The sequence below is a fragment of the Gorilla gorilla genome, chromosome 15 (assembly GCF_029281585.2).
Source record: "Gorilla gorilla gorilla isolate KB3781 chromosome 15, NHGRI_mGorGor1-v2.1_pri, whole genome shotgun sequence".
Classification (NCBI taxonomy): Eukaryota; Metazoa; Chordata; class Mammalia; order Primates; family Hominidae; genus Gorilla; species Gorilla gorilla.
The window spans coordinates 40,432,341-40,452,815 of NC_073239.2; positions in this window are offsets into that span (position 1 = coordinate 40,432,341).

Genomic DNA, 20,475 nt, shown 5'->3' on the forward strand with positions numbered 1-20,475 from the left:
TAAAAAAGAGACAGAAAGATTCTCAGAAACTTAATCGGGATGTGTGTACTCAGTTACCAGAGTTGAACCTTTCTGTTGATGCAGTAGTTTGGAAACACTCTTCTTGTAGAATCTGCAAGTGGATATTTGGATAACTTTGAAGATTTCGTTGGAAACGGGAATATCTTCATATAACATCTAGACAGAAGCATTCTCAGAAACTTCTTTGTGATATGTTTTCTCTACTTACAGAGTTCAACCTTTCTTTTGATACAGCAGTTTGGAAACACTCTTTTTGTAGAATCGGCAAGTGGATATTTGGATAACTGTGAAGAGTTCGTTAGAAACGGGAATATCTTCATATAAAATCTAGACAGAAGCATTCTCAAAAGCTTGTTTGTGATGAGTGTCCTCAACTAACGGAGCTCAACCATTCTTTTGATACAGCAGTTTGGAAACACTCTTTTGGTAGAATCTGCAAGTGGATATTTGGATAACTGTGAAAATTTCGTTGGAAACGGGAATATCTTCATATAAAATCTAGACGGAAGCATTCTCAGAAACTTCTTTGACATGAGTTTCCTCAACCAAAGGAGTTCAACCTTTCTTTTCATACAGCAGTTTGGAAACCCTCTTTTAGAAGAATCTGCAAGTGGATATTTGGATAACAGTGAAGATTTCGTTGGAAACGGGAATATCTTCATATAAAATCTAAACAGAAGCATTCTCAGAAACTTCATTGTGATGTGTGTCCTCCACTAACAGAGTTCAAACTTTCTTTTGACACTGTAGTTTGGAAACACTCTTTTTGTAGAATCTGCAAGTGGATATTTGGATAACTGTGAAGATTTCGTTGGAAATGGGAATATCTTCAAATAAAATCTAGACAGAAGCATTCTCAGAAACATCTTTTCGATGTGTGTCTTCAACTAACCGAGTTCCACCTTTCTTTTGACAGAGCAGTTTGGAAACACACTTTTTGTAGAATCTGTAAGTGGATATTTGGATACCTCTAACAATTTCATTGGAAACGGGAATATCTTCATATAAAATCTAGACGGAAGCATTCTCCGAAACTTCTTTGTGATGTGTGTCCTCAACTAACAGAGTTCAACCTTTCTTTTGATACAGAAGTTTGAAAACCCCCTTTTGGTAGAATCTGCAAGTGGATATTTGGATAACTGTGAAGATTTCGTTGGAAACGGGAATATCTTCATATAAAATCTAGACAGAAGCATTCTCAGAAGCTTCTTTATGATGAGTGTCCTCAACTAACAGAGTTCAACCATAGTTTTGATACAGCAGTTTGGATACTCTCTTTTTGGAGAATCTGTAAGTGGATATTTGGATACCTCTAAAGATTTCGTTGGAAACGGGAATATCTTCATATAAAATCTAGACAAAAGCATTCTCAGAAACTTCCTTGTGGTGTGCGTCCTCAACTAACAGAGTTCAACCTTTCTTTAAATAGAGCAGTTTGGAAACTCTCTTTTTGTAGAATCTGTAAGTGGATATTTGGATAGCTCTAAGGATTTCGTTGGAAACGGGAATATCTTCATCTAAAATCCACACAGAAGCACTGTCAGAAACTGCTTTGTGATATCTGCATTCAAGTCACAGAGCTGAACATTCCCTTTCATAGCCCAGGTTTGAAACACACTTTCTGTAGTATCTGGAAGTGGACATTTTGAGCGAATTCAGGCCTACGGTGAAAACAGAAATATCTTCCCATAAAAAAGAGACAGAAAGATTCTCAGAAACTTAATCGGGATGTGTGTACTCAGTTACCAGAGTTGAACCTTTCTGTTGATACAGCAGTTTGGAAACACTCTTTTTGTAGAATCGGCAAGTGGATATTTGGATAACTGTGAAGATTTCGTTGGAAACGGGAATATCTTCATACAAAATCTAGACAGAAGCATTCTCAAAAGCTTGTTTGTGATGAGTGTCCTCAACTAACGGAGCTCAACCATTCTTTTGATACAGCAGTTTGGAAACACTCTTTTGGTAGAATCTCCAAGTGGATATTTGGATAACTGCGAAAATTTCGTTGGAAACGGGAATATCTTCATATAAAATCTAGACGGAAGCATTCTCAGAAACTTCTTTGACATGAGTTTCCTCAACTAAAGGAGTTCAACCTTTCTTTTCATACAGCAGTTTGGAAACCCTCTTTTAGAAGAATCTGCAAGTGGATATTTGGATAACAGTGAAGATTTCGTTGGAAACGGGAATATCTTCATATAAAATCTAAACAGAAGCATTCTCAGAAACTTCATTGTGATGTGTGTCCTCCACTAACAGAGTTCAAACTTTCTTTTGACACTGTAGTTTGGAAACACTCTTTTTGTAGAATCTGCCAGTGGATATTTCGATAACTGTGAAGATTTCGTTGGAAATGGGAATATCTTCAAATAAAATCTAGACAGAAGCATTCTCAGAAACATCTTTTCGATGTGTGTCTTCAACTAACCGAGTTCCACCTTTCTTTTGACAGAGCAGTTTGGAAACACACTTTTTGTAGAATCTGTAAGTGGATATTTGGATACCTCTAACAATTTCATTGGAAACGGGAATATCTTCATATAAAATCTAGACAGAAGCATTCTCCGAAACTTCTTTGTGATGTGTGTCCTCAACTAACAGGGTTCAACCTTTCTTTTGATACAGAAGTTTGAAAACCCCCTTTTGGTAGAATCTGCAAGTGGATATTTGGATAACTGTGAAGATTTCGTTGGAAACGGGAATATCTTCATATAAAATCTAGACAGAAGCATTCTCAGAAGCTTCTTTGTGATGAGTGTCCTCAACTAACAGAGTTCAACCATTGTTTTGATACAGCAGTTTGGATACTCTCTTTTTGTAGAATCTGTAAGTGGATATTTGGATACCTCTAAAGATTTCGTTGGAAACGGGAATATCTTCATATAAAATCTAGACAAAAGCATTCTCAGAAACTTCCTTGTGGTGTGCGTCCTCGACTAACAGAGTTCAACCTTTCTTTAAATAGAGCAGTTTGGAAACTCTCTTTTTGTAGAATCTGTAAGTGGATATTTGGATAGCTCTAAGGATTTCGTTGGAAACGGGAATATCTTCATCAAAAATCTACACAGAAGCACTGTCAGAAACTGCTTTGTGATATCTGCATTCAAGTCACAGAGCTGAACATTCCCTTTCATAGCCCAGGTTTGAAACACTCTTTCTGTAGTATCTGGAAGTGGACATTTTGAGCGAATTCAGGCCTACGGTGAAAACAGAAATATCTTCCCATAAAAAAGAGACAGAAAGATTCTCAGAAACTTAATCGGGATGTGTGTACTCAGTTACCAGAGTTGAAACTTTCTGTTGATACAGTAGTTGGGAAACACTCTTTTTGTAGAATCTGCAAGTGGATATTTGGATAACTTTGAAGATTTCGTTGGAAACGGGAATATCTTCATATAAAATCTAGACAGAAGCATTCTCAGAAACTTCTTTGTGATGTGTTTTCTCTACTTACAGAGTTCAACCTTTCTTTTGATACAGCAGTTTGGAAACACTCTTTTTGTAGAATCGGCAAGTGGATATTTGGATAACTGTGAAGAGTTCGTTGGAAACGGGAATATCTTCATATAAAATCTAGACAGAAGCATTCCAAAAGCTTGTTTGTGATGAGTGTCCTCAACTAACGGTGCTCAACCATTCTTTTGATACAGCAGTTTGGAAACACTCTTTTGGTAGAATCTGCAAGTGGATATTTGGATAACTATGAAAATTTCGTTGGAAACGGGAATATCTTCATATAAAATCTAGACAGAAGCATTCTCAGAAACTTCTTTGTGATGTGTTTTCTCTACTTACAGAGTTCAACCTTTCTTTTGATACAGCAGTTTGGAAACACTCTTTTTGTAGAATCGGCAAGTGGATATTTGGATAACTGTGAAGAGTTCGTTGGAAACGGGAATATCTTCATATAAAATCTAGACAGAAGCATTCCAAAAGCTTGTTTGTGATGAGTGTCCTCAACTAACGGTGCTCAACCATTCTTTTGATACAGCAGTTTGGAAACACTCTTTTGGTAGAATCTGCAAGTGGATATTTGGATAACTATGAAAATTTCGTTGGAAACGGGAATATCTTCATATAAAATCTAGACGGAAGCATTCTCAGAAACTTCTTTGACATGAGTTTCCGCAACTAAAGGAGTTCAACCTTTCTTTTCATACAGCAGTTTGGAAACCCTCTTTTAGAAGAATCTGCAAGTGGATGTTTGGATAACAGTGAAGATTTCATTGGAAACGGGAATATCTTTATATAAAATCTAAACAGAAGCATTCTCAGAAACTTCATTGTGATGTGTGTCCTCCACTAACAGAGTTCAAACTTTCTTTTGACACTGTAGTTTGGAAACACTCTTTTTGTAGAATCTGCAAGTGGATATTTCGATAACTGTGAAAATTTCGTTGGAAACGGGAATATCTTCATATAAAATCTAGACAAAAGCATTCTCAGAAACTTCTTTGTGGTGTGCGTCCTCAACTAACAGAGTTCAACCTTTCTTTAAAGAGAGCAGTTTGGAAACTCTCTTTTTGTAGAATCTGTAAGTGGATATTTGGATAGCTCTAACGATTTCGTTGGAAACGGGAATATCTTCATCTTAAATCTACACAGAAGCACTGTCAGAAACTGCTTTGTGATATCTGCATTCAAGTCACAGAGCTGAACATTCCCTTTCATAGCCCAGGTTTGAAACACTCTTTCTGTAGTATCTGGAAGTGGACATTTTGAGCGAATTCAGGCCTACGGTGAAAACAGAAATATCTTCCCATAAAAAAGAGACAGAAAGATTCTCAGAAACTTAATCGGCATGTGTGTACTCAGTTACCAGAGTTGAAACTTTCTGTTGATACAGTTGTTTGGAAACACTCTTTTTGTCGAATCTGCAAGTGGATATTTGGATAACTTTGAAGATTTCGTTGGAAACGGGAATATCTTCATATAAAATCTAGACAGAAGCATTCTCAGAAGCTTCTTTGTGATGAGTGTCCTCAACTAACAGAGTTCAACCATAGTTTTGATACAGCAGTTTGGATACTCTCTTTTTGTAGAATCTGTAAGTGGATATTTGGATACCTCTAAAGATTTCGTTGGAAACGGGAATATCTTCATATAAAATCTAGACAAAAGCATTCTCAGAAACTTCCTTTTGGTGTGCGTCCTCAACTAACAGAGTTCAACCTTTCTTTAAATAGAGCAGTTTGGAAACTCTCTTTTTGTAGAATCTGTAAGTGGATATTTGGATAGCTCTAAGGATTTCGTTGGAAACGGGAATATCTTCATCTAAAATCTACACAGAAGCACTGTCAGAAACTGCTTTGTGATATCTGCATTCAAGTCACAGAGCTGAACATTCCCTTTCATAGCCCAGGTTTGAAACACACTTTCTGTAGTATCTGGAAGTGGACATTTTGAGCGAATTCAGGCCTACGGTGAAAACAGAAATATCTTCCCATAAAAAAGAAACAGAAAGATTCTCAGAAACTTAATCGGGATGTGTGTACTCAGTTACCAGAGTTGAACCTTTCTGTTGATACAGTAGTTGGGAAACACTCTTTTTGTCGAATCTGCAAGTGGATATTTGGATAACTTTGAAGATTTCGTTGGAAACGGGAATATCTTCATATAACATCTAGACAGAAGCATTCTCAGAAACTTCTTTGTGATGTGTTTTCTCTACTTACAGAGTTCAACTTTTCTGTTGATACAGATGTTTGGAAACACTCTTTTTGTAGAATCGGCAAGTGGATATTTGGATAACTGTGAAGAGTTCGTTGGAAACGGGAATATCTTCATATAAAATCTAGACAGAAGCATTCTCAAAAGCTTGTTTGTGATGAGTGTCCTCAACTAACGGAGCTCAACCATTCTTTTGATACAGCAGTTTGGAAACACTCTTTTGGTAGAATCTCCAAGTGGATATTTGGATAACTGCGAAAATTTCGTTGGAAACGGGAATATCTTCATATAAAATCTAGACGGAAGCATTCTCAGAAACTTCTTTGACATGAGTTTCCTCAACTAAAGGAGTTCAACCTTTCTTTTCATACAGCAGTTTGGAAACCCTCTTTTAGAAGAATCTGCAAGTGGATATTTGGATAACAGTGAAGATTTCGTTGGAAACGGGAATATCTTCATATAAAATCTAAACAGAAGCATTCTCAGAAACTTCATTGTGATGTGTGTCCTCCACTAACAGAGTTCAAACTTTCTTTTGACACTGTAGTTTGGAAACACCCTTTTTGTAGAATCTGCCAGTGGATATTTCGATTACTGTGAAGATTTCGTTGGAAATGGGAATATCTTCAAATAAAATCTAGACAGAAGCATTCTCAGAAACATCTTTTCGATGTGTGTCTTCAACTAACCGAGTTCCACCTTTCTTTTGACAGAGCAGTTTGGAAACACACTTTTTGTAGAATCTGTAAGTGGATATTTGGATACCTCTAACAATTTCATTGGAAACGGGAATATCTTCATATAAAATCTAGACAGAAGCATTCTCCGAAACTTCTTTGTGATGTGTGTCCTCAACTAACAGGGTTCAACCTTTCTTTTGATACAGAAGTTTGAAAACCCCCTTTTGGTAGAATCTGCAAGTGGATATTTGGATAACTGTGAAGATTTCGTTGGAAACGGGAATATCTTCATATAAAATCTAGACAGAAGCATTCTCAGAAGCTTCTTTGTGATGAGTGTCCTCAACTAACAGAGTTCAACCATTGTTTTGATACAGCAGTTTGGATACTCTCTTTTTGTAGAATCTGTAAGTGGATATTTGGATACCTCTAAAGATTTCGTTGGAAACGGGAATATCTTCATATAAAATCTAGACAAAAGCATTCTCAGAAACTTCTTTGTGGTGTGCGTCCTCGACTAACAGAGTTCAACCTTTCTTTAAATAGAGCAGTTTGGAAACTCTCTTTTTGTAGAATCTGTAAGTGGATATTTGGATAGCTCTAACGATTTCGTTGGAAACGGGAATATCTTCATCAAAAATCTACACAGAAGCACTGTCAGAAACTGCTTTGTGATATCTGCATTCAAGTCACAGAGCTGAACATTCCCTTTCATAGCCCAGGTTTGAAACACTCTTTCTGTAGTATCTGGAAGTGGACATTTTGAGCGAATTCAGGCCTACGGTGAAAACAGAAATATCTTCCCATAAAAAAGAGACAGAAAGATTCTCAGAAACTTAATCGGGATGTGTGTACTCAGTTACCAGAGTTGAAACTTTCTGTTGATACAGTTGTTTGGAAACACTCTTTTTGTCGAATCTGCAAGTGGATATTTGGATAACTTTGAAGATTTCGTTGGAAACGGGAATATCTTCATATAAAATCTAGACAGAAGCATTCTCAGAAACTTCTTTGTGATGTGTTTTCTCTACTTACAGAGTTCAACCTTTCTTTTGATACAGCAGTTTGGAAACACTCTTTTTGTAGAATCGGCAAGTGGATATTTGGATAACTGTGAAGAGTTCGTTGGAAACGGGAATATCTTCATATAAAATCTAGACAGAAGCATTCCAAAAGCTTGTTTGTGATGAGTGTCCTCAACTAACGGTGCTCAACCATTCTTTTGATACAGCAGTTTGGAAACACTCTTTTGGTAGAATCTGCAAGTGGATATTTGGATAACTATGAAAATTTCGTTGGAAACGGGAATATCTTCATATAAAATCTAGACGGAAGCATTCTCAGAAACTTCTTTGACATGAGTTTCCTCAACTAAAGGAGTTCAACCTTTCTTTTCATACAGCAGTTTGGAAACCCTCTTTTAGAAGAATCTGCAAGTGGATATTTGGATAACAGTGAAGATTTCATTGGAAACGGGAATATCTTTATATAAAATCTAAACAGAAGCATTCTCAGAAACTTCATTGTGATGTGTGTCCTCCACTAACAGAGTTCAAACTTTCTTTTGACACTGTAGTTTGGAAACACTCTTTTTGTAGAATCTGCAAGTGGATATTTCGATAACTGTGAAAATTTCGTTGGAAACGGTAATATCTTCATATAAAATCTAGACAAAAGCATTCTCAGAAACTTCTTTGTGGTGTGCGTCCTCAACTAACAGAGTTCAACCTTTCTTTAAATAGAGCAGTTTGGAAACTCTCTTTTTGTAGAATCTGTAAGTGGATATTTGGATAGCTCTAACGATTTCGTTGGAAACGGGAATATCTTCATCTAAAATCTACACAGAAGCACTGTCAGAAACTGCTTTGTGATATCTGCATTCAAGTCACAGAGCTGAACATTCCCTTTCATAGCCCAGGTTTGAAACACTCTTTCTGTAGTATCTGGAAGTGGACATTTTGAGCGAATTCAGGCCTACGGTGAAAACAGAAATATCTTCCCATAAAAAAGAGACAGAAAGATTCTCAGAAACTTAATCGGGATGTGTGTACTCAGTTACCAGAGTTGAACCTTTCTGTTGATACAGTAGTTTGGAAACACTCTTTTTGTAGAATCTGCAAGTGGATATTTGGATAACTTTGAAGATTTCGTTGGAAACGGGAATATCTTCATATAAAATCTAGACAGAAGCATTCTCAGAAACTTCTTTGTGATATGTTTTCTCTACTTACAGAGTTCAACCTTTCTTTTGATACAGCAGTTTGGAAACACTCTTTTTGTAGAATCGGCAAGTGGATATTTGGATAACTGTGAAGAGTTCGTTAGAAACGGGAATATCTTCATATAAAATCTAGACAGAAGCATTCTCAAAAGCTTGTTTGTGATGAGTGTCCTCAACTAACGGAGCTCAACCATTCTTTTGATACAGCAGTTTGGAAACACTCTTTTGGTAGAATCTCCAAGTGGATATTTGGATAACTGCGAAAATTTCGTTGGAAACGGGAATATCTTCATATAAAATCTAGACGGAAGCATTCTCAGAAACTTCTTTGACATGAGTTTCCTCAACTAAAGGAGTTCAACCTTTCTTTTCATACAGCAGTTTGGAAACCCTCTTTTAGAAGAATCTGCAAGTGGATATTTGGATAACAGTGAAGATTTCGTTGGAAACGGGAATATCTTCATATAAAATCTAAACAGAAGCATTCTCAGAAACTTCATTGTGATGTGTGTCCTCCACTAACAGAGTTCAAACTTTCTTTTGACACTGTAGTTTGGAAACACTCTTTTTGTAGAATCTGCCAGGGGATATTTCGATTACTGTGAAGATTTCGTTGGAAATGGGAATATCTTCAAATAAAATCTAGACAGAAGCATTCTCAGAAACATCTTTTCGATGTGTGTCTTCAACTAACCGAGTTCCACCTTTCTTTTGACAGAGCAGTTTGGAAACACACTTTTTGTAGAATCTGTAAGTGGATATTTGGATACCTCTAACAATTTCATTGGAAACGGGAATATCTTCATATAAAATCTAGACAGAAGCATTCTCCGAAACTTCTTTGTGATGTGTGTCCTCAACTAACAGGGTTCAACCTTTCTTTTGATACAGAAGTTTGAAAACCCCCTTTTGGTAGAATCTGCAAGTGGATATTTGGATAACTGTGAAGATTTCGTTGGAAACGGGAATATCTTCATATAAAATCTAGACAGAAGCATTCTCAGAAGCTTCTTTGTGATGAGTGTCCTCAACTAACAGAGTTCAACCCTTGTTTTGATACAGCAGTTTGGATACTCTCTTTTTGTAGAATCTGTAAGTGGATATTTGGATACCTCTAAAGATTTCTTTGGAAACGGGAATATCTTCATATAAAATCTAGACAAAAGCATTCTCAGAAACTTCCTTGTGGTGTGCGTCCTCAACTAACAGAGTTCAACCTTTCTTTAAATAGAGCAGTTTGGAAACTCTCTTTTTGTAGAATCTGTAAGTGGATATTTGGATAGCTCTAACGATTTCGTTGGAAACGGGAACATCTTCATCAAAAATCTACACAGAAGCACTGTCAGAAACTGCTTTGTGATATCTGCATTCAAGTCACAGAGCTGAACATTCCCTTTCATAGCCCAGGTTTGAAACACTCTTTCTGTAGTATCTGGAAGTGGACATTTTGAGCGAATTCAGGCCTACGGTGAAAACAGAAATATCTTCCCATAAAAAAGAGACAGAAAGATTCTCAGAAACTTAATCGGGATGTGTGTACTCAGTTACCAGAGTTGAAACTTTCTGTTGATACAGTTGTTTGGAAACACTCTTTTTGTCGAATCTGCAAGTGGATATTTGGATAACTTTGAAGATTTCGTTGGAAACGGGAATATCTTCATATAACATCTAGACAGAAGCATTCTCAGAAACTTCTTTGTGATGTGTTTTCTCTACTTACAGAGTTCAACCTTTCTTTTGATACAGCAGTTTGGAAACACTCTTTTTGTAGAATCGGCAAGTGGATATTTGGATAACTGTGAAGAGTTCGTTGGAAACGGGAATATCTTCATATAAAATCTAGACAGAAGCATTCCAAAAGCTTGTTTGTGATGAGTGTCCTCAACTAACGGTGCTCAACCATTCTTTTGATACAGCAGTTTGGAAACACTCTTTTGGTAGAATCTGCAAGTGGATATTTGGATAACTATGAAAATTTCGTTGGAAACGGGAATATCTTCATATAAAATCTAGACGGAAGCATTCTCAGAAACTTCTTTGACATGAGTTTCCTCAACTAAAGGAGTTCAACCTTTCTTTTCATACAGCAGTTTGGAAACCCTCTTTTAGAAGAATCTGCAAGTGGATATTTGGATAACAGTGAAGATTTCATTGGAAACGGGAATATCTTTATATAAAATCTAAACAGAAGCATTCTCAGAAACTTCATTGTGATGTGTGTCCTCCACTAACAGAGTTCAAACTTTCTTTTGACACTGTAGTTTGGAAACACTCTTTTTGTAGAATCTGCAAGTGGATATTTCGATAACTGTGAAAATTTCGTTGGAAACGGGAATATCTTCATATAAAATCTAGACAAAAGCATTCTCAGAAACTTCTTTGTGGTGTGCGTCCTCAACTAACAGAGTTCAACCTTTCTTTAAATAGAGCAGTTTGGAAACTCTCTTTTTGTAGAATCTGTAAGTGGATATTTGGATAGCTCTAACGATTTCGTTGGAAACGGGAATATCTTCATCTAAAATCTACACAGAAGCACTGTCAGAAACTGCTTTGTGATATCTGCATTCAAGTCACAGAGCTGAACATTCCCTTTCATAGCCCAGGTTTGAAACACTCTTTCTGTAGTATCTGGAAGTGGACATTTTGAGCGAATTCAGGCCTACGGTGAAAACAGAAATATCTTCCCATAAAAAAGAGACAGAAAGATTCTCAGAAACTTAATCGGGATGTGTGTACTCAGTTACCAGAGTTGAACCTTTCTGTTGATGCAGTAGTTTGGAAACACTCTTCTTGTAGAATCTGCAAGTGGATATTTGGATAACTTTGAAGATTTCGTTGGAAACGGGAATATCTTCATATAACATCTAGACAGAAGCATTCTCAGAAACTTCTTTGTGATATGTTTTCTCTACTTACAGAGTTCAACCTTTCTTTTGATACAGCAGTTTGGAAACACTCTTTTTGTAGAATCGGCAAGTGGATATTTGGATAACTGTGAAGAGTTCGTTAGAAACGGGAATATCTTCATATAAAATCTAGACAGAAGCATTCTCAAAAGCTTGTTTGTGATGAGTGTCCTCAACTAACGGAGCTCAACCATTCTTTTGATACAGCAGTTTGGAAACACTCTTTTGGTAGAATCTGCAAGTGGATATTTGGATAACTGTGAAAATTTCGTTGGAAACGGGAATATCTTCATATAAAATCTAGACGGAAGCATTCTCAGAAACTTCTTTGACATGAGTTTCCTCAACCAAAGGAGTTCAACCTTTCTTTTCATACAGCAGTTTGGAAACCCTCTTTTAGAAGAATCTGCAAGTGGATATTTGGATAACAGTGAAGATTTCGTTGGAAACGGGAATATCTTCATATAAAATCTAAACAGAAGCATTCTCAGAAACTTCATTGTGATGTGTGTCCTCCACTAACAGAGTTCAAACTTTCTTTTGACACTGTAGTTTGGAAACACTCTTTTTGTAGAATCTGCAAGTGGATATTTGGATAACTGTGAAGATTTCGTTGGAAATGGGAATATCTTCAAATAAAATCTAGACAGAAGCATTCTCAGAAACATCTTTTCGATGTGTGTCTTCAACTAACCGAGTTCCACCTTTCTTTTGACAGAGCAGTTTGGAAACACACTTTTTGTAGAATCTGTAAGTGGATATTTGGATACCTCTAACAATTTCATTGGAAACGGGAATATCTTCATATAAAATCTAGACGGAAGCATTCTCCGAAACTTCTTTGTGATGTGTGTCCTCAACTAACAGAGTTCAACCTTTCTTTTGATACAGAAGTTTGAAAACCCCCTTTTGGTAGAATCTGCAAGTGGATATTTGGATAACTGTGAAGATTTCGTTGGAAACGGGAATATCTTCATATAAAATCTAGACAGAAGCATTCTCAGAAGCTTCTTTATGATGAGTGTCCTCAACTAACAGAGTTCAACCATAGTTTTGATACAGCAGTTTGGATACTCTCTTTTTGGAGAATCTGTAAGTGGATATTTGGATACCTCTAAAGATTTCGTTGGAAACGGGAATATCTTCATATAAAATCTAGACAAAAGCATTCTCAGAAACTTCCTTGTGGTGTGCGTCCTCAACTAACAGAGTTCAACCTTTCTTTAAATAGAGCAGTTTGGAAACTCTCTTTTTGTAGAATCTGTAAGTGGATATTTGGATAGCTCTAAGGATTTCGTTGGAAACGGGAATATCTTCATCTAAAATCCACACAGAAGCACTGTCAGAAACTGCTTTGTGATATCTGCATTCAAGTCACAGAGCTGAACATTCCCTTTCATAGCCCAGGTTTGAAACACACTTTCTGTAGTATCTGGAAGTGGACATTTTGAGCGAATTCAGGCCTACGGTGAAAACAGAAATATCTTCCCATAAAAAAGAGACAGAAAGATTCTCAGAAACTTAATCGGGATGTGTGTACTCAGTTACCAGAGTTGAACCTTTCTGTTGATACAGCAGTTTGGAAACACTCTTTTTGTAGAATCGGCAAGTGGATATTTGGATAACTGTGAAGATTTCGTTGGAAACGGGAATATCTTCATACAAAATCTAGACAGAAGCATTCTCAAAAGCTTGTTTGTGATGAGTGTCCTCAACTAACGGAGCTCAACCATTCTTTTGATACAGCAGTTTGGAAACACTCTTTTGGTAGAATCTCCAAGTGGATATTTGGATAACTGCGAAAATTTCGTTGGAAACGGGAATATCTTCATATAAAATCTAGACGGAAGCATTCTCAGAAACTTCTTTGACATGAGTTTCCTCAACTAAAGGAGTTCAACCTTTCTTTTCATACAGCAGTTTGGAAACCCTCTTTTAGAAGAATCTGCAAGTGGATATTTGGATAACAGTGAAGATTTCGTTGGAAACGGGAATATCTTCATATAAAATCTAAACAGAAGCATTCTCAGAAACTTCATTGTGATGTGTGTCCTCCACTAACAGAGTTCAAACTTTCTTTTGACACTGTAGTTTGGAAACACTCTTTTTGTAGAATCTGCCAGTGGATATTTCGATAACTGTGAAGATTTCGTTGGAAATGGGAATATCTTCAAATAAAATCTAGACAGAAGCATTCTCAGAAACATCTTTTCGATGTGTGTCTTCAACTAACCGAGTTCCACCTTTCTTTTGACAGAGCAGTTTGGAAACACACTTTTTGTAGAATCTGTAAGTGGATATTTGGATACCTCTAACAATTTCATTGGAAACGGGAATATCTTCATATAAAATCTAGACAGAAGCATTCTCCGAAACTTCTTTGTGATGTGTGTCCTCAACTAACAGGGTTCAACCTTTCTTTTGATACAGAAGTTTGAAAACCCCCTTTTGGTAGAATCTGCAAGTGGATATTTGGATAACTGTGAAGATTTCGTTGGAAACGGGAATATCTTCATATAAAATCTAGACAGAAGCATTCTCAGAAGCTTCTTTGTGATGAGTGTCCTCAACTAACAGAGTTCAACCATTGTTTTGATACAGCAGTTTGGATACTCTCTTTTTGTAGAATCTGTAAGTGGATATTTGGATACCTCTAAAGATTTCGTTGGAAACGGGAATATCTTCATATAAAATCTAGACAAAAGCATTCTCAGAAACTTCCTTGTGGTGTGCGTCCTCGACTAACAGAGTTCAACCTTTCTTTAAATAGAGCAGTTTGGAAACTCTCTTTTTGTAGAATCTGTAAGTGGATATTTGGATAGCTCTAAGGATTTCGTTGGAAACGGGAATATCTTCATCAAAAATCTACACAGAAGCACTGTCAGAAACTGCTTTGTGATATCTGCATTCAAGTCACAGAGCTGAACATTCCCTTTCATAGCCCAGGTTTGAAACACTCTTTCTGTAGTATCTGGAAGTGGACATTTTGAGCGAATTCAGGCCTACGGTGAAAACAGAAATATCTTCCCATAAAAAAGAGACAGAAAGATTCTCAGAAACTTAATCGGGATGTGTGTACTCAGTTACCAGAGTTGAAACTTTCTGTTGATACAGTAGTTGGGAAACACTCTTTTTGTAGAATCTGCAAGTGGATATTTGGATAACTTTGAAGATTTCGTTGGAAACGGGAATATCTTCATATAAAATCTAGACAGAAGCATTCTCAGAAACTTCTTTGTGATGTGTTTTCTCTACTTACAGAGTTCAACCTTTCTTTTGATACAGCAGTTTGGAAACACTCTTTTTGTAGAATCGGCAAGTGGATATTTGGATAACTGTGAAGAGTTCGTTGGAAACGGGAATATCTTCATATAAAATCTAGACAGAAGCATTCCAAAAGCTTGTTTGTGATGAGTGTCCTCAACTAACGGTGCTCAACCATTCTTTTGATACAGCAGTTTGGAAACACTCTTTTGGTAGAATCTGCAAGTGGATATTTGGATAACTATGAAAATTTCGTTGGAAACGGGAATATCTTCATATAAAATCTAGACGGAAGCATTCTCAGAAACTTCTTTGACATGAGTTTCCTCAACTAAAGGAGTTCAACCTTTCTTTTCATACAGCAGTTTGGAAACCCTCTTTTAGAAGAATCTGCAAGTGGATGTTTGGATAACAGTGAAGATTTCATTGGAAACGGGAATATCTTTATATAAAATCTAAACAGAAGCATTCTCAGAAACTTCATTGTGATGTGTGTCCTCCACTAACAGAGTTCAAACTTTCTTTTGACACTGTAGTTTGGAAACACTCTTTTTGTAGAATCTGCAAGTGGATATTTCGATAACTGTGAAAATTTCGTTGGAAACGGGAATATCTTCATATAAAATCTAGACAAAAGCATTCTCAGAAACTTCTTTGTGGTGTGCGTCCTCAACTAACAGAGTTCAACCTTTCTTTAAAGAGAGCAGTTTGGAAACTCTCTTTTTGTAGAATCTGTAAGTGGATATTTGGATAGCTCTAAAGATTTCGTTGGAAACGGGAATATCTTCATCTAAAATCTACACAGAAGCACTGTCAGAAACTGCTTTGTGATATCTGCATTCAAGTCACAGAGCTGAACATTCCCTTTCATAGCCCAGGTTTGAAACACTCTTTCTGTAGTATCTGGAAGTGGACATTTTGAGCGAATTCAGGCCTACGGTGAAAACAGAAATATCTTCCCATAAAAAAGAGACAGAAAGATTCTCAGAAACTTAATCGGCATGTGTGTACTCAGTTACCAGAGTTGAAACTTTCTGTTGATACAGTTGTTTGGAAACACTCTTTTTGTCGAATCTGCAAGTGGATATTTGGATAACTTTGAAGATTTCGTTGGAAACGGGAATATCTTCATATAAAATCTAGACAGAAGCATTCTCAGAAGCTTCTTTGTGATGAGTGTCCTCAACTAACAGAGTTCAACCATAGTTTTGATACAGCAGTTTGGATACTCTCTTTTTGTAGAATCTGTAAGTGGATATTTGGATACCTCTAAAGATTTCGTTGGAAACGGGAATATCTTCATATAAAATCTAGACAAAAGCATTCTCAGAAACTTCCTTGTGGTGTGCGTCCTCAACTAACAGAGTTCAACCTTTCTTTAAATAGAGCAGTTTGGAAACTCTCTTTTTGTAGAATCTGTAAGTGGATATTTGGATAGCTCTAAGGATTTCGTTGGAAACGGGAATATCTTCATCTAAAATCTACACAGAAGCACTGTCAGAAACTGCTTTGTGATATCTGCATTCAAGTCACAGAGCTGAACATTCCCTTTCATAGCCCAGGTTTGTAACACACTTTCTGTAGTATCTGGAAGTGGACATTTTGAGCGAATTCAGGCCTACGGTGAAAACAGAAATATCTTCCCATAAAAAAGAGACAGAAAGATTCTCAGAAACTTAATCGGGATGTGTGTACTCAGTTACCAGAGTTGAACCTTTCTGTTGATACAGTAGTTGGGAAACACTCTTTTTGTCGAATCTGCAAGTGGATATTTGGATAACTTTGAAGATTTCGTTGGAAACGGGAATATCTTCATATAACATCTAGACAGAAGCATTCTCAGAAACTTCTTTGTGATGTGTTTTCTCTACTTACAGAGTTCAACCTTTCTTTTGATACAGCAGTTTGGAAACACTCTTTTTGTAGAATCGGCAAGTGGATATTTGGATAACTGTGAAGAGTTCGTTGGAAACGGGAATATCTTCATATAAAATCTAGACAGAAGCATTCCAAAAGCTTGTTTGTGATGAGTGTCCTCAACTAACGGTGCTCAACCATTCTTTTGATACAGCAGTTTGGAAACACTCTTTTGGTAGAATCTGCAAGTGGATATTTGGATAACTATGAAAATTTCGTTGGAAACGGGAATATCTTCATATAAAATCTAGACGGAAGCATTCTCAGAAACTTCTTTGACATGAGTTTCCTCAACTAAAGGAGTTCAACCTTTCTTTTCATACAGCAGTTTGGAAACCCTCTTTTAGAAGAATCTGCAAGTGGATATTTGGATAACAGTGAAGATTTCATTGGAAACGGGAATATCTTTATATAAAATCTAAACAGAAGCATTCTCAGAAACTTCATTGTGATGTGTGTCCTCCACTAACAGAGTTCAAACTTTCTTTTGACACTGTAGTTTGGAAACACTCTTTTTGTAGAATCTGCAAGTGGATATTTCGATAACTGTGATAATTTCGTTGGAAACGGGAATATCTTCATATAAAATCTAGACAAAAGCATTCTCAGAAACTTCTTTGTGGTGTGCGTCCTCAACTAACAGAGTTCAACCTTTCTTTAAATAGAGCAGTTTGGAAACTCTCTTTTTGTAGAATCTGTAAGTGGATATTTGGATAGCTCTAACGATTTCGTTGGAAACGGGAATATCTTCATCTAAAATCTACACAGAAGCACTGTCAGAAACTGCTTTGTGATATCTGCATTCAAGTCACAGAGCTGAACATTCCCTTTCATAGCCCAGGTTTGAAACACTCTTTCTGTAGTATCTGGAAGTGGACATTTTGAGCGAATTCAGGCCTACGGTGAAAACAGAAATATCTTCCCATAAAAAAGAGACAGAAAGATTCTCAGAAACTTAATCGGGATGTGTGTACTCAGTTACCAGAGTTGAAACTTTCTGTTGATACAGTTGTTTGGAAACACTCTTTTTGTAGAATCTGCAAGTGGATATTTGGATAACTTTGAAGATTTCGTTGGAAACGGGAATATCTTCATATAAAATCTAGACAGAAGCATTCTCAGAAACTTCTTTGTGATGTGTTTTCTCTACTTACAGAGTTCAACCTTTCTTTTGATACAGCAGTTTGGAAACACTCTTTTTGTAGAATCGGCAAGTGGATATTTGGATAACTGTGAAGAGTTCGTTGGAAACGGGAATATCTTCATATAAAATCTAGACAGAAGCATTCTCAAAAGCTTGTTTGTGATGAGTGTCCTCAACTAACGGTGCTCAACCATTCTTTTGATACAGCAGTTTGGAAACACTCTTTTGGTAGAATCTGCAAGTGGATATTTGGATAACTATGAAAATTTCGTTGGAAACGGGAATATCTTCATATAAAATCTAGACGGAAGCATTCTCAGAAACTTCTTTGACATGAGTTTCCTCAACTAAAGGAGTTCAACCTTTCTTTTCATACAGCAGTTTGGAAACCCTCTTTTAGAAGAATCTGCAAGTGGATGTTTGGATAACAGTGAAGATTTCATTGGAAACGGGAATATCTTTATATAAAATCTAAACAGAAGCATTCTCAGAAACTTCATTGTGATGTGTGTCCTCCACTAACAGAGTTCAAACTTTCTTTTGACACTGTAGTTTGGAAACACTCTTTTTGTAGAATCTGCAAGTGGATATTTCGATAACTGTGAAAATTTCGTTGGAAACGGGAATATCTTCATATAAAATCTAGACAAAAGCATTCTCAGAAACTTCTTTGTGGTGTGCGTCCCCAACTAACAGAGTTCAACCTTTCTTTAAAGAGAGCAGTTTGGAAACTCTCTTTTTGTAGAATCTGTAAGTGGATATTTGGATAGCTCTAAAGATTTCGTTGGAAACGGGAATATCTTCATCTAAAATCTACACAGAAGCACTGTCAGAAACTGCTTTGTGATATCTGCATTCAAGTCACAGAGCTGAACATTCCCTTTCATAGCCCAGGTTTGAAACACTCTTTCTGTAGTATCTGGAAGTGGACATTTTGAGCGAATTCAGGCCTACGGTGAAAACAGAAATATCTTCCCATAAAAAAGAGACAGAAAGATTCTCAGAAACTTAATCGGCATGTGTGTACTCAGTTACCAGAGTTGAAACTTTCTGTTGATACAGTTGTTTGGAAACACTCTTTTTGTCGAATCTGCAAGTGGATATTTGGATAACTTTGAAGATTTCGTTGGAAACGGGAATATCTTCATATAAAATCTAGACAGAAGCATTCTCAGAAGCTTCTTTGTGATGAGTGTCCTCAACTAACAGAGTTCAACCATTCTTTTGATACAGCAGTTTGGATACTCTCTTTTTGTAGAATCTGTAAGTGGATATTTGGATACCTCTAAAGATTTCGTTGGAAACGGGAATATCTTCATATAAAATCTAGACAAAAGCATTCTCAGAAACTTCCTTGTGGTGTGCGTCCTCAACTAACAGAGTTCAACCTTTCTTTAAATAGAGCAGTTTGGAAACTCTCTTTTTGTAGAATCTGTAAGTGGATATTTGGATAGCTCTAAGGATTTCGTTGGAAACGGGAATATCTTCATCTAAAATCTACACAGAAGCACTGTCAGAAACTGCTTTGTGATATCTGCATTCAAGTCACAGAGCTGAACATTCCCTTTCATAGCCCAGGTTTGAAACACACTTTCTGTAGTATCTGGAAGTGGACATTTTGAGCGAATTCAGGCCTACGGTGAAAACAGAAATATCTTCCCATAAAAAAGAGACAGAAAGATTCTCAGAAACTTAATCGGGATGTGTGTACTCAGTTACCAGAGTTGAACCTTTCTGTTGATACAGTAGTTGGGAAACACTCTTTTTGTCGAATCTGCAAGTGGATATTTGGATAACTTTGAAGATTTCGTTGGAAACGGGAATATCTTCATATAAAATCTAGACGGAAGCATTCTCAGAAACTTCTTTGACATGAGTTTCCTCAACTAAAGGAGTTCAACCTTTCTTTTCATACAGCAGTTTGGAAACCCTCTTTTAGAAGAATCTGCAAGTGGATATTTGGATAACAGTGAAGATTTCGTTGGAAACGGGAATATCTTCATATAAAATCTAAACAGAAGCATTCTCAGAAACTTCATTGTGATGTGTGTCCTCCACTAACAGAGTTCAAACTTTCTTTTGACACTGTAGTTTGGAAACACTCTTTTTGTAGAATCTGCCAGTGGATATTTCGATAACTGTGAAGATTTCGTTGGAAATGGGAATATCTTCAAATAAAATCTAGACAGAAGCATTCTCAGAAACATCTTTTCGATGTGTGTCTTCAACTAACCGAGTTCCACCTTTCTTTTGACAGAGCAGTTTGGAAACACACTTTTTGTAGAATCTGTAAGTGGATATTTGGATACCTCTAACAATTTCATTGGAAACGGGAATATCTTCATATAAAATCTAGACAGAAGCATTCTCCGAAACTTCTTTGTGATGTGTGTCCTCAACTAACAGGGTTCAACCTTTCTTTTGATACAGAAGTTTGAAAACCCCCTTTTGGTAGAATCTGCAAGTGGATATTTGGATAACTGTGAAGATTTCGTTGGAAACGGGAATATCTTCATATAAAATCTAGACAGAAGCATTCTCAGAAGCTTCTTTGTGATGAGTGTCCTCAACTAACAGAGTTCAACCATAGTTTTGATACAGCAGTTTGGATACTCTCTTTTTGTAGAATCTGTAAGTGGATATTTGGAT